The following is a 14495-nucleotide window of genomic DNA, read 5'->3' as shown; positions in this document are numbered from 1 at the left end:
TTCCAAAATGGATTAAATACATTTATTTCCTTAAATTTCTACACACAATACTCATAATGACAATGTGAAAAAGTATTTTTTTAAATTGTTGCAAACTTATTAAAAAAAAAAAACTGAAAAATCACATGAACGTAAGTATTCACAGAATTTGCTCAATACTTTGTTGATGCATCTTTGACAGCAATTACAGCCTCAAGTCTTTTCAACTATGATGCCGCAAGCTTGGCACATCTGTCTTTGGGAATTTTTGCCCATTCCTCTTTGCAGTAACCCAAGCTCAGGTTGAATTTGAAGCGATGGTGTACAGCCATTTTCAGATCTCTCCAGAGATGTTCAATATGATTTAAGTCTGGGCTCTGGCTGGGCCACTCAAGGACATTGGTTGTTGTGAAGTCACTCCATTGACATTTTGGGGGGTGCTTTGGGTTGTTGTCCTGCTGGAAGATGAACTGTCACCCCAGTTTGAGGTCAAGAGCACTCTGAAGCATGATGATGCTGCCATCACCATGCTTAACTGTAGAGATAGTATTACATGGTGATGAGGGGTGCCTGGTTTTCTCCAAACGTAACCCCCTGACATTCACTCCAAGAAGTTCAATTTTAGTCTTTTCAGACCAGAGAATTTTGTTTCTTATGGTCTGAGAGTCCTACAGATGCCTTTTGGCAAATTCCAGACAGGGAGTGTCTTTTGTCTGGCAACTCTACCCTACAGGCCTGACTGCTGGAATGCTGCACAGATGTCCTTCTGTAAAGTTCTCCTCTTTCCACAAAAGAACGCTGGAGCTTAGATGGAGTGATTAGAGAGTTATTGATCACCTCCCTGACTCTTCTCCCCCGATCACTCAGCTTGGATGGCTGGTCAGCTCAAGAAAGAACCCTGGTGTTTTCAAACATCTTCCACTTATGGATGATGGAGGCCACTGTGCTCATTGGAACTTTTAGAGCAGCAAAATTGTTTCTGCAACCTTCCCCAGCCTAGTACCTCGAAACAATCCTGTCTCGGAGGTCTTCAGACAATTCCTTTGTCTTAGTGCATGACAAAGCACAAAATTACGCACGATCAACCCTGGGACCTTATATAAGCTGCGTCCCAAATCGCATATTTGTGCACTCACTATTCTACGCCATTTTGTAGTTTAAATAGTGTGAGCAGTGCGTTCACACTGAAAATTCTAAAAATAATAAGTGCACTTTAATTTCCCGGATGATGCACTCATTCAGCCGGTAAAATGAAGTGTGTAATGATGAACACTTCACGCACTCAACGACCGCAGGTTTGCTCACGTAGTGTAAGAGGTGGAGCCATAAGGTGCACATGTTGGATAACTTTATTTATTTTGGGCGGTGAAAGCAAAATTCTCCTACGAGAGTGATGTATAGTGCCTCCTGATGGTGAATGCAGCATTACTTACGGCAGATATCATTTGATAGTTTGGCCATTTATTTCAACCAACCGTCAAATGTCATCAGCGAAACGGTTTGAATTTCCGTTTAGTAAAAAAAACATTAGTGCTCCATTTGGGACAACACTACATGCATATTACTATGCTGTTGAGTGTGTAAGTGCATTAGTACATAGTGCATGAGTGCATCGTGTATAGTGTGCCATTTGGGACGCAGCTATAGACATGTGCATACCTTTTCAAATCATGTCCAATCAACTGAATTGACCACAGGTGAACTCCAATTAAGCTGCTGAAACATCTCAAGAATGATCAGTGGAAACAGAACATACCTGAGCTCAATTTAGAGCTTCACGGCAAAGGCTGTGAATACTTATGCACGTGATTTTTCAGGGTTTTTATTTTTAATAAATTTAATTTTTAATTTAAAATTTAATAAAGTTTCAACATCTTTTTTCACATTGTCATTATGGGGTATTGTGTGTAGAACTTTGAGGAAATAAATAAATTTAATCCATTCAGGGATAAGGCTGTAACATTAAAAATTGTGGAAACAGTGAAGCGCTATGTAAACTTCGGATGCACTGTACTTGTATTGTTTGTTTATGTTAGTATATACATTTACAATTAATAACTAATAGAACTTTACTGTAAAGAGTTACCGTAAAGCCTGTTTGGAAACAATCACATGGGCGGTTCATGAAAGAGCAGCAGACATCATTCTGTGAGAAATGACACACGAAACTGTAAACTGTTTCCTTCAATTTAGCGGAAAATTACACTGAAATTTCCTTTGCTTGTGTTTCTTGAATGAGGCCCATTGCTTTTGCAAATGACGCTCATTATAATGTGTAGTTGTGCATGGATCAACACAATAAAAAGAGGCCAGTCTGAGAGAAAGTGAAGACAATGCCAAAAAAGCAAGAGATACGCCAAGCAATCAGAATGCTGATGAATTCATTGTCCCGAAGGAGCAGCTTTGTGAGGGATAATTGTGTGTGATGTATGAGTTTTCATGTTCTAGAAAAAGAGAGGAAAAATGGTAAATCGCTGAAGTGAAATAATGCCAAGTGGATGTTAAAAGAGAAGACTCATGTGGCGTTCACAGTGTCATAAAATTCAGCCAAGAAGGGATGCCAATGGCTGGAGAAAGCCTAAACAGAATAAATAAATGCCAAATCTGCCATTTCACAGTTTGCAATATCCCCACAAGCAGATAAATATGCTTATTTTTGGTATAATAGGTTATACAGTAGGATGAATTGAATACAAGTTCTATGTATGGATAACACACACTGATGCAACAAATAGGCATATGGTGGAATTTCTCATACCCTGTAAACATCAGTCATTTTCTTAGTCGGAAAAGAATTATGTATAGCGTTGCTGACTTCAATTGGCACCAATTATCTTTTCATTCGGTTAGTCAGCCATCTGCCTACATTACCTTTAATGTTTAGCTTTTTCTTCAGTCTGTCTCGTCTTAATTCATCTTTTGCATCCATCAGAATTGCACAGCATCAAATAGTATAAATACAAGCTAATTGTTGGTGACAAGCCTTTCCACCTGCTCTGTTTTTGATTTCACGGCACGTCTGGAGCTTTTTCCGGCTCTCATTCTGTAGAACTATTCATGCCTCATAAATCCGCATGAAAATAATTTTACATTTTATATTGAACATTTATTTTAATGTATGTGGTAATTATTAAAGAGCACCATGCGCATCGTGGAGGTGTTTAAAATGAAGAGGATTACAGTGATTTATTGTGTAATGAAATCATCATTTTGCTTAGCTTCTCTCTGTGAGAGCCTGTATAATGGTAACATATTGGTTGCACATATTATTATTTTGTTTTTAGATGAACCATGCTATTATCTAACAATTACCTCAAGTAATTTCTTTTTAAAAATGCTATTAATTTTAATAACAAATTTAGCAAAATAGCAAAAATAATATTATAATAAAATAGGGATTTTGTTAAAGGTGCAGTATGTGAGTTTGACACCTAGTGGTTGTACTAGGTATAGCAGAGGTTGCCAGATTGAGGACAGGAGCGAGTCTGACTATTGAGCCTAAAGGCTGATTTAAGTCGTGTTTTAAATAAAAGCAATGACTCGCGATAGAACAAATATTTTCCATATTAAAAGGAGTTTTTGTTTTAACCAACATCTCAAACTGATATGTTAGAAACAGTTTCTATTCCTTTCAGCTGAACAACAGAAAAAAGGTAAACCTCATGTGTTTTATTAGGTTGTTAAATGCTAACAATGTGAGTTTAAATGCCATTTAACATGACATTTACTGCCATACTACTGAAAGCAGCAGCAGATTGTACCTCAGATCTTGAAAATAAAATTAACAGCATGATTCAGCATGTACATTTAATAATGTTTAAAAGATTTAATATGTATTAATTGATTACAAACCTTACCGTTTCTTGAGTGAGTACATATTCTGTGCTTCTGAATGGCCGTGTTTAAATTTCTGTCGCGTTTCGTCTGGTGCATACAGCCAAATTGCGTATCACTGCGTATCTCGTCACATAGCGTGTTATTAGGACACGGGGTTACAGTGTATCCACCTAACCTAATGCTTATATGTTCTTAATATTTATATAATTTGCTAATTAATAACCACCTCATGTGGAACTCTGAATCTGCGTCTTATTTCGGAGTCTGCTACTGTCCACTAGATGTCGCATGTTGGTCACGGGTGTATGCTTTGAGAGCCTTTCTGTATAAATGAATGAAATATGTGGTTTTCCAACGAGGCAACCCGGGGTGCTGAAATATAAATGAATAATCTGGCATTGGGCGGGTTAAAAGAACCAAAATAAAGACAGCCGTTCCAGCATGTAACACACATTTTCAAAGCAGAATGATTGACTTTCTGGTGCGCCTAAAGCCCATGCAAATCAAACAAAAAATCAAACGAGAAACATAACACGGTAACAATCAGTTTAAGCAAAATAAAAGCTCTTCTGTGTTTGTGCCATATCACACTCATCTCTCATTAGCACTTTGATGGCTTTCAGCCTTAAGGCCAGTTAAATACTGAAGTACAAAATTTTCGTATGTGTTTATTTTTTTTTTATGTACAAAAACCTTGCACAACAAGTCTAATTGTAATTAGACTAGTATTAAAAAGTAGTAATTAATTGATTCTGAAAAAAAAAAAAAAAAAAAAAAAAACGCTAAACATCTCCTTATCAAAGAGCTGCGCTGCATTATCCCCTAATGCAAAGTTTTTTTTTTTCAGGAAATCAGTGGAATTTTGATGCATTGATTGTGATGCTTCACACATTTACGTACGTAAACAAATCCTGAACAGGGACTGGCAATATGTCAAAAACGGTAACAGGGGAGAGGTGTGGCAGTCACTGAATCCAGCATAGGGTTCTTAGCTGTTCGCTACATTGTCTTTGTATTATGCACTGTTTTGTGCTAAAAGAGGCTCAAGAGATGGCATTCTGTATTTTACTTGATTGTAAGGTGGCATTACGATCGACACAACATGAAATAAAAATAATTTTTTTAATGTACGAAAATTATGGATGAAATTTTCAGATTCAGTGTGAAATAACTAGGCCCACACGGAATCTATGCTTGCAGAATTCCGCAGATTTTTAGCTTATCATTAATTCTGTTTATTTACTTGTGTAAATGTGTGTAAATTCACATATATTCCATTTTTAAACAAATTTCAGTAATATTATTGACTAATATCAACATTTTATGATTTTTTACAATATAGTTTGTAAAGTAATATTTTCTGTCTTTTTTGTAGATATATTATGTGTGAGACTTGCTTTGTTTCCCAAACAAAGTGGATCTAATTGAATTTGCACTGTAAACATTAAATACTAGCTAAAAAGGTATTACTTTTTATTTCCTATATTAAGGTTTTACTTATGATATTCCCAAAACCATTCCACATTAATCCGCAGATTTTTACCAAAATTCTGCCCAGAAATAGCAAAAATGTTCACAGATTCCATCTGACCCTATAACCTTTACTCTGGTTCAAACTATCATAATAGTAAATGTTGAACACTTTAGCTCAGCCATGAACAGTGGGCAGTAACACGTAACTAGTAATGCGTTACTGTAACAGCAAGGAAAGGTAATTTATTTTGGCTGCATTCTAGGCCATATCTTCCTGTTTACAGCGGCGATGCATTGTGGGTAGGCATGGGTCAGTATAAGATTCTGATGGTATAATAACCTTAGATAAAAATATCACGGATCAGTACATCTAAGTGCCCTTAATGTAGTGTACAACTGGATTAATGAGCACAAGTATCTTGGTGCTAGTCCATTTAGGCATTTAAACACCAAGACTAGAATCTTAAAATGTATCCTAAACTTTACAGGAAGCCACTGAAGAGAAGCCCGTATGGGTGTAATGTGCTCCCGTTAGGAAACGAGCAGCAGCATTCTGCACCATCTGCAGACAAGTAATGAAGGTATGGCTAATACCAACATAGAGGGCATTACAATAATCTAGAGTAGAGATAAAACTATGTATAACCCTTCCAAAGTTGTTAAAAGACAAAAAGACTTTAAAGAGCCCATATTATACGTGAAATAGGGTCATATCTTGGTTGTAAGGGTCTCCAACAACAGTTTAATATGCATGCAAGGTCAAAAAACACTTTCATGGTCTTATAATCTGCATTTATTTTTACCTAATTATCCCAGCGACCCCCGTATGAATCGTCCAGTGATTCATTTGTTCCCAAACCCCTCCTTAGTGCGAAGCTAATAAGCGCTGATTGGACCGATGACAGTCTGTTGCGATTGGTCGACTGCCTTCAGTCAGAGAGTGAAATGCCAAACAGCTAATCAGCAATATAAAAGTAATCACAGTGCATACACGCTCGATAGTGTAGGCGTGGATTTTAGCTGCCAGTGGGTCAATGTAAATACAGTCGATGGACTTGAAAATACAGACGACTAACTATTTTATTGAGCAAAAACTCCAAAAACTGTCAAGGAGATCTCCTAGCTTGTCTCACTCTGCTCTTTTCACAGACACGCATACAAACACACATATTGTCCCCGTCCTTGCGCGTGCGCACACACACACACCTCCGGACGACAACGCGCGCGCGCACACAAACTCACACACATACCTCCGGACGACAGCGCACGCGCACACACACACACGCACACACACACTACCCTCGTCCACAGAGCTCCATAAACAAAGCAGCACGCGTCGCGTTTTTAACGTGACTTTGCACGCGATAAGAGAATAAAGCAAGTTAACCTGATACAGTACACACGGTTACAAGTAACAAATCACAACTAAATACATTTGCAAGCTAGAGTAAACGAGGCAACAACTTTAATCGCACGTACTTACACTTGAGAAATGGAGGAAGAAACCCATCCTAACATGTCCAGCAGTAAGTTACTCTTTACTGAACCTTTCTTTAACAAACGCCAATGAAGTATTCTTTGTAGCATGTAGTTTGCAGAAGTTTCCAGTAGTTTCCAACTGCTTGGCTATAATGCTGAGGTTTCATCTTTGGGTAGAGACTCGATAATATCCATCTGCAGTGTGACTTCAATCGACCAGCATGTTTGTGTGTGTGTGTGTGTTTGTGGGTGTGTGTGTGTCTGGGTTTCTGTGTCAGAGGGCGGGGCCGCAGGTTTCAAATCTCCCGGGTTTGCGCATGCACGTGAATAACTTGGTTTCATTAGTACGTCATGGCGAAACACCTAATGACTTGTTATCAAGGCGACTCGTTTGAAGCACTATGAGTCAATTCTTTTATAGATGAATCAACGGTTTTAAACACTGTACACTAACAGATTTAAGCCTTAGCTGGATACTTCACTTCACTTAGAGCTGTTACACACTACATGGAGGGGAATTGTCAAAAACCCATAATATGGGCTCTTTAATTTGGATTATTGCCTCAACTGGAAAAAAAACTAGCTTTAATTACCGAATTAATCTGTTTATCCAGTTTAAAGTCACTATCCATAATAACACCTGGGTTTTTTACATTAGGTTTTACAAAAGGGGTTAACACATCAAGATCCAGACAATCCTGAGTTCTTTACTTCATTGAACATAAAAAAATAAAATAAAATGTGCAGCATTTAAAAAAATGACAGGGCTCTTCACCAAATTAGTTTCAAATAATCTTGTAAAAAAAAAAAATGTAACTAAATCTTGAGTTGTAAGATTAGTATCTTGAATCGTATCTAATCATGAGTCAGGTAAAACATTACATCCCTACTTATTAAAGGCTTGAATGGTCAGGATCTATAACAATTTATATTGTATCTATTTTGACCAATTGTGATGATGACAAGAAATCACTAGTTGCATTGCCTGCAAAACGACTAATCAAAGCATCTCTACCATACATACAGTAAATATCCAATCTCCCCCTTGTCATCCAGTATAGAATCTAATAGAGGTTCAACCTGCGAGAGAAGGAAAGTCACCAGTCAAGTTGTTGCTAGGAGACAGTCGATTTATTGGAGCCCTTTGGTCTTTCTCAGTTTAGGTTTGATAAGTGACGTCCAATAACATCACACGCTGTCAAGAGCTCAGGTCATAAAACATCACATGTACTCTCGTCTTTTATCTCGAACCCCACAGTGCAAACGCAACCACCACCACACACAAAAAAAAAAAGAGTTCAAATGGAAAGTGTGGGTTTGTTTTTCTGAAGTAAATGATGGCTTTTCAATCTTCTATAAGTCACTATAGATTGTTACACACCCCTCATTTTGGCCATCTCAAAAACTTTGTGTGCGCGTCTGTAGATGATGGATGTTTTTAATTCTGCCTGAATGTCCCTTACCTTTTGCTAAGAGCTCAGACGAAGGACAAACCTTTGGCACCCCATGCGCAAAGCACTTTCAAACAGAATCACCTTGAATCACCTGTGCTTATTATTTTATTAGGTATTACATATAAATCAAACGGCTTCAGCACATTAAAACCGCCGAAGTGCACTAAAAAGACAATGCTTGTTGTGCTTAGTTATTGCATCTGTTATCTGGATGGCCATTTGTCATTTTCTGAGCTTTCTTGTGTGTCGGTGTACACACTCTGTATGTGTGTGTGTGTGTTTATTGTAGTTTCTAACCAGGCTGGTGATTTATGACCTGCCTCAGAAATACTCATAACGTTTTATTTTTCTGTGCCGACCAGATCTGCAAAAAAATAAAAAACACACAATAGCCAACAAGGACATGCTAAAATACACCATATATTGTGTTTTTACTACCTCTTTTGTCCTAAGCTTGTGCCTCAGCCTCACAGATCTTATCAATACCGAATGAAACGTTCACATGAATTGGTGTTTTTAATAAGGTCAGTGTTATCAGATGTTGTTTAGAGAGCCTGACTCTCACATGGATGTGAACGATATCTGAAATTCCGTACGGAGATTGAAGAGTGGGATTTTCTAATTTAATTGGATTGTTGATTTTATGTATGCATTGATGTTTGTTGACTGTTTGTTTATTTTTAATTTTTGATTATTATTTTTTATTGCAAACTACAAAATTTGGATGGCATGGTCACACAGCAAAAATGAAAAGGGGCAACTATTGTTAAAAAAAGGAAATTAAAATTACACAAATTTACTAGAGGCGACAGTAATCAAGAAAATGCAAAAGATAACTCGTAGGTGCCTTAAAGTGCATTTACTCAATGTGTCAAATTGGTCTATACATCTGATATCTCCATAGCAGGTATGTGGCTTAAGTATATGTAATTAAAAAAAAAATCTTCAGAAACAATTTTATATTTTCATTTATTACCAGATTATTTACGCCTAGTATGAAATGGTTGGTTTTGACTAGGGGTGTGAAACTACACTGTTCTCACGGTTCGGTTATGGTTATTATACCATTGATTCGGTTCAATTCGATATTTCGGTGCATTGACGATGCTTTCCATATAAAATTAGATTTTTTCTTCACAACACAATTATTTTTTTATTAAAATCCATAATTATATTAATATTTATATATTATTTGTAATACAATTTTGTCGTTTAATACAAGCAGTCAGATATTTGAACCAGCCTGATCTCAAGAGGAAGCGTAAGTATTTTACGTTTTGTCAGTTTACTGGCTAATTCGTACAAATTCGTATGAGTTCAGTCGTACGAAAGTCTACGATTTTAAAAAAGGAGTCGTGGCACCCAACCCCACCCCTAACCCCAACCGCCATTGGGTGATGAGCAAATCGTCCTAAATTGTATGAATTAGATCGTACGAATTCATATGAACAAAATAAAGTTACGAATTGCCGTGAGATTGCGTTGTATGAACTATACCTTTAATTTGACCTGTTCAAAGAAAACCCTCTTTTTGAATGTTTAAAACAAAACTCCAATACATGCACAGAATACAACAGGAGCATTTATAGCGAATTAACTAATATAAATGTATCCCGCTTGCTTTTTGAGCGCTGACAAACGAGGTCTTACACCCCTATGATTGGTCATTGTCTTCACCTGCTCAAAAGAAAGGGCTGCACTTGGCTTTAGAAATGAAAGCACCGATGAGTGCCGTGGGAAGAACAGCCGCGGTTACAGTCTAACAATTCAAGGGCCCATACATGGATTCTGGGGCTTATACACGGATTCTAAGGGCCCATACATTTAGGGGGCCTCCAGACCTAAAAGCGAAGCCCACTAATAACAAAAATAAACATTGTCACAATTTTAATCCCTGTTTTGGAACAAAAGAATCAATCCACAGGTGTGAAAGTACTCTTAGCCGAAGGAAAATGAATGATTTTGATTCAAATTAATTCAAACAAATTCAACAACTGTTTGGATGGGGAATTGCTAACCTTGGAGCTTTGCCCTGCATTAAACAAACACTTGTCATCAAATCCAGTCATGTGGACTGTACTAAAAAAACACAAATCAACCCAATGTTATAGCATCTATATTTAGCGTTGAAGTCGAGTATAGGCCAACTGAAAAAAAGCTATAGACTGAAAACAAATTTGTTATATAATATGTTATGTAATAGCAATGTCAAAAAAAGTGTTAATACTTAACAAAAAAAAAATCATGGCATCACATGTTTAGATTGTGCCTGTGTTTTAGTTTTTGACCTGTTTTTATTTTGACCTGTCTAGCTTTTTCTATTCTTTTTTTTTTTAGTGGAAAGAAATTTGAGAGACATCTCTGCAGCCATATAACTTTTCCAAATGATGCCTTTTCTTGTTTTTCCCCTGTGTTGTCCAGAGTGAAACCGAGATGGACCAGATTTATAATATAGATGAGCACGGCTGCAGAAGTATTCATGTTTACCAGTCAGATGGTTGCAGTGCTGAGCTGAATGATTGAGTTTGATTGAATCTCATGGCGTGCTCTGACACATCGTGGCACCTGTCCCTCTCTCTATCCCTCTCCAGAGAATCTCTCCATCTCAGGCCATACCGCACGTGTCAGACAGAGAAATTGCTCAGTTGTAATGTTATCATAGTGACAGAGGGAGAGGAAAGAGGCTGCTGGTGTCAAACACACACGCACACACACCTTACTCACTTTATTTACATTTAGACCACAGGTTGCAACTTACTAAATGGTTCTCGATTTTAAGACTCAACATCAAACTCTGTGGTTTTATTTTTTCATGCGCTGTGATTTTGATTAGTGACATAGTTAAAAAAAAAGTTGTTATATAAACATGTACATTCATCGGCCACTTTATTAGGTACACCGGTCCAACTGCTTGATAACGCAAATTTCTAATCAGCCAATCACATGGCAGCAACTCAATGCATTTAGGCATGTAGACATGATCAAGACGATCTGCTGCAGTTCAAACCCAGCATCAGAATTGAGAAGAGGTCATTTAAGTGACTTTGAAGGTGGCATGGTTGTTGGTGCCAAACGGGCTGGTCTGAGTATTTCAGAAACTGCAGATCTACTGGGATTTTCACGCACAACCGTCATTTGCCTAGAGCTTTAGTTCAGCTTGTTTTGGCCCTGCAACTAAGGTATGCAGACGAGCATCTCTGAACACTCAACACGTCGAAACTTGAGGCAGATGGGCTACAGCAGCAGAAGACCACACCAGGTGCCACTCCTGTTAGCTAAGAACATGAAACTGAGCATACAATTCATTGCCTGGTCTAAGTCTGTATTTCTGCTGCGACATTAAGATAGTAGGGTCAAAATTTGGCATCAACAACATGAAAGCATGGATCCATCCAGCCTTGTATCAATGGTTCAGGCTGGTGGTGGTGCTGTGGGGGATATTTTCTTAGCACACTTTAAGCCCATTAGTACCAATTAAGCAATGTTTCAATGCCACAGCCTACTTGAGTATTAATTGTTGCTGACCATGTCCATCTGTTTATGACCACAGTTTACCCATTATTTAATGGCTACTTCCACCAAGATAATATGCGAATCATCTCAGACTGGTTTTTGAACATGACAATGAGTTCACTGTACTCAAATGGCCTCCACAGTCACCAGAGCTCAATCCAATAGAGCCCCTTTGGGATGTAGTGGAACTGGAGACTCGCATCATGAATGTGCAGCAAAAAAATCTGCAGCAACTGTGTGCTGCAATCATGTCAATATGGAACAAAATCTTAAATGAATATTTCCAGTACCTTGTTGAATCTATGCCATGAAGGGTTAAGGCAGTTCTGAAGGCAAAAGTGGATCCAACCCGGAACTAGTAAGGTGTGCCTAAAAAAGTGGCTGGTTTGAATATGTATAATGCATGTTCTGAAAAACAAATGAAATTATGATGAACACATTTTAAATAATAAAGACTCTGCAGAAACCACATTGATTTAAACATCCATTTTGAATTTCAAAATTCAGTAGAAAAATACAATACAAAAGTACAAATAATGAAAAAATAGACAATGTGGGTATAGGTAAAAGAGATATTGTATTTGTTTTCCGCTCTTTTAAAATTGTGATATCAGATAGATATTAAATGTCATTATACTAAATTTAAATTTGCACTTGATATCTCATATAAAAATGTTCTAATAATTTAATGATATTGTTAAATAAAATTTTTAGCACATTGCACAATGAAAATCTCTTATGGAAAATCTCTTAAAGCCTGTCATAGACAAATAATAAAGTGTTTAAAGTTAATTTAGTTTTTGATTTAGATAACATTGAATTAAAATTAAAAACTTTTTTTGCAGTTGAAAAAAGTTTTCATTCACCCAATTATTACAAATTAGGTTAAAGGTTCACATCTAAATTTTATCACTTGATTTAGTGAAAAAAAGTAATTAGCCTTAAACAATACTTTCTGGCTGTTTCTAAATATGCGTTCTTCAGCGATATTGCGTCCTCATGTTCTCATGTAACGTCATCATCAGCTGCCAAAGTTCAGTTCCAATACTCAAGACCACAAGAACAGAGGACGCGTGAAACTTCCCGGATGTGTTCTTGATATCGAGGACGCACCAATGCAGACTTGAGCACCAAACTCATTTTAGAAGTCCCAGAAGTCATTGCGACTGGAGGTGGGAAGCACAGCAATTTATTTAGATTTATTATTAAAGTTCAGAGATATCACTTATTTACCTCAGGAGTTTCCCTGAATAAACGGTGAAAGTAAACATTACCATGAACATCTTGATAAAGGAAATAGGTTTGTTTGCTCATCTCATTTCTCAAAGGACGCGTTCTCTGCTCTCACGGTCTCCTGAGTTCGTTCTTCCGAGGACACCTGGCAAGACCGGTCTCCACAAGAACGCAAGTCCGTTTTCGGCGTTCTTGGAATTGAAAAAACAGCCTCTATCTTCCTGAGAACAATGTTATATAACCTGGTACAAAGCGTATTTGTCTTGTTGAAGAAATTCTATTAAATTAGAAGATATATAGCTTCAATCAAAATCAAAAATCAAAATCAATTCCCATACATGTTCATTCATCCAATTAAAAAAAATCAGGGTAATGGTTTCACGTCTAAATTTTATCACTTGAGCCAATAAAAAATAAATTATTTGCCTCAAACTAAGTTTATTTATAAACTAATTTCAAAAGTATCACATGATTATGATTGATCACGGCTGGTTCTGCATTAACTATTTATGATCCACCAATCAGATGATTCCTAACCCACAATAAAGAGCCAGGGTTTCTCACTACAGTCATCTTCGATTTGAAGAATCCCCCCCTTCCACCCCTACTCCTCCACATTTCCGTTCATAGGGTGGCACGGTGGCCCAGTTGTTTCCATGTTCTTCCAGTGCTAGTGTGGGTTTCCCCCGGGTTCTCCGGTTTCCTCCCACATTCCAAAAACTTGCACTACAAGTAAATTGATCAATCTAAATTTAGCACTAGTCATACTCTCATCCAGCAGCATATCTCATAGCAATCATTTTAGTCATCAGGTCTTATTAAAAAGGGGGAGTTGTCGAGATCTCCCTGAGCTTAAAACTCCGGGCTCGATGACCTTTTGAGCTCAGGGCTCTCTCCCGGGACAGCATGCCAAACTTGCTTAAAAAACAATCATCAGCTCAAGTGTGAACTCTTAACTATATTTTTTAAGTCCATGAAAGTAGAAAGCATGTTGAGTTTCTGTTAAATAAACATGCACTGGCCTGTGTGAATAACCTTAAAATTTTACATTGGCCAAAACAATTTAACTTATATTGAAAATATATTACTTGAAAAATAAAACAAATAATATTCAACTGAAATGAAAGATGCATGCTTAATTGAATGAAGTACTGCTTGAAAGTTTCAGTGTGGTTTATCAGCAATAAAAATGAAATTGAATTGGCCTTTTTAGGATTGTTAGATTATTAAAAAATTCAATTTTTTTATATTAATAAGATCTAATTACTAAGGCAAACTTAATAACAGTGCAAATTTCATTTCATTCACATTCCGTGCACTGAGTCACGAGGGGAAACTCTGTTTATGTAGTAAGTAAATGCAGCTCAGTCTCTTGTCAGTTTGAAGTGTTTTGTCCTGCAGGCACAAGGCATGTTATTTAGTTCGAGTCCACTGCTTGCACACCTGATTTAAGCATTTATTAAGCTCTTCTTTGGCTCAATTAAGTGTAGTTGGCTGGGAAAACAAAAACCTCTCCATGGGGAAACA

The 14495-nt window shown here is 37.2% G+C and overlaps 1 protein-coding gene across 7 annotated transcripts in view; it reads left to right on the top strand.

Moving 5' to 3' along the window:
- The window catches only part of oprl1 (opiate receptor-like 1), a 318025-nt gene that overhangs the window by 4195 nt on the left and 299335 nt on the right, over nucleotides 1-14495 (top strand). Inside the window, exon 2 of one of the 7 annotated variants that reach the window (XM_073938208.1) lies at nucleotides 5778-5870. The exons of the other annotated variants lie outside the window; for them this stretch is intronic. The gene's annotated coding sequence lies outside the window, so the exon portion shown is untranslated. The remainder of the gene's footprint in view (nucleotides 1-5777; nucleotides 5871-14495) is intronic. 7 annotated transcript variants of the gene reach the window in all.

This window comes from Danio rerio, chromosome 23, assembly GCF_049306965.1.
Source record: "Danio rerio strain Tuebingen ecotype United States chromosome 23, GRCz12tu, whole genome shotgun sequence".
Taxonomy (NCBI): Eukaryota; Metazoa; Chordata; class Actinopteri; order Cypriniformes; family Danionidae; genus Danio; species Danio rerio.
The sequence above is the reverse complement of the archived record's forward strand: the minus strand, read 5'-3'. Positions and strand labels throughout refer to the sequence as shown.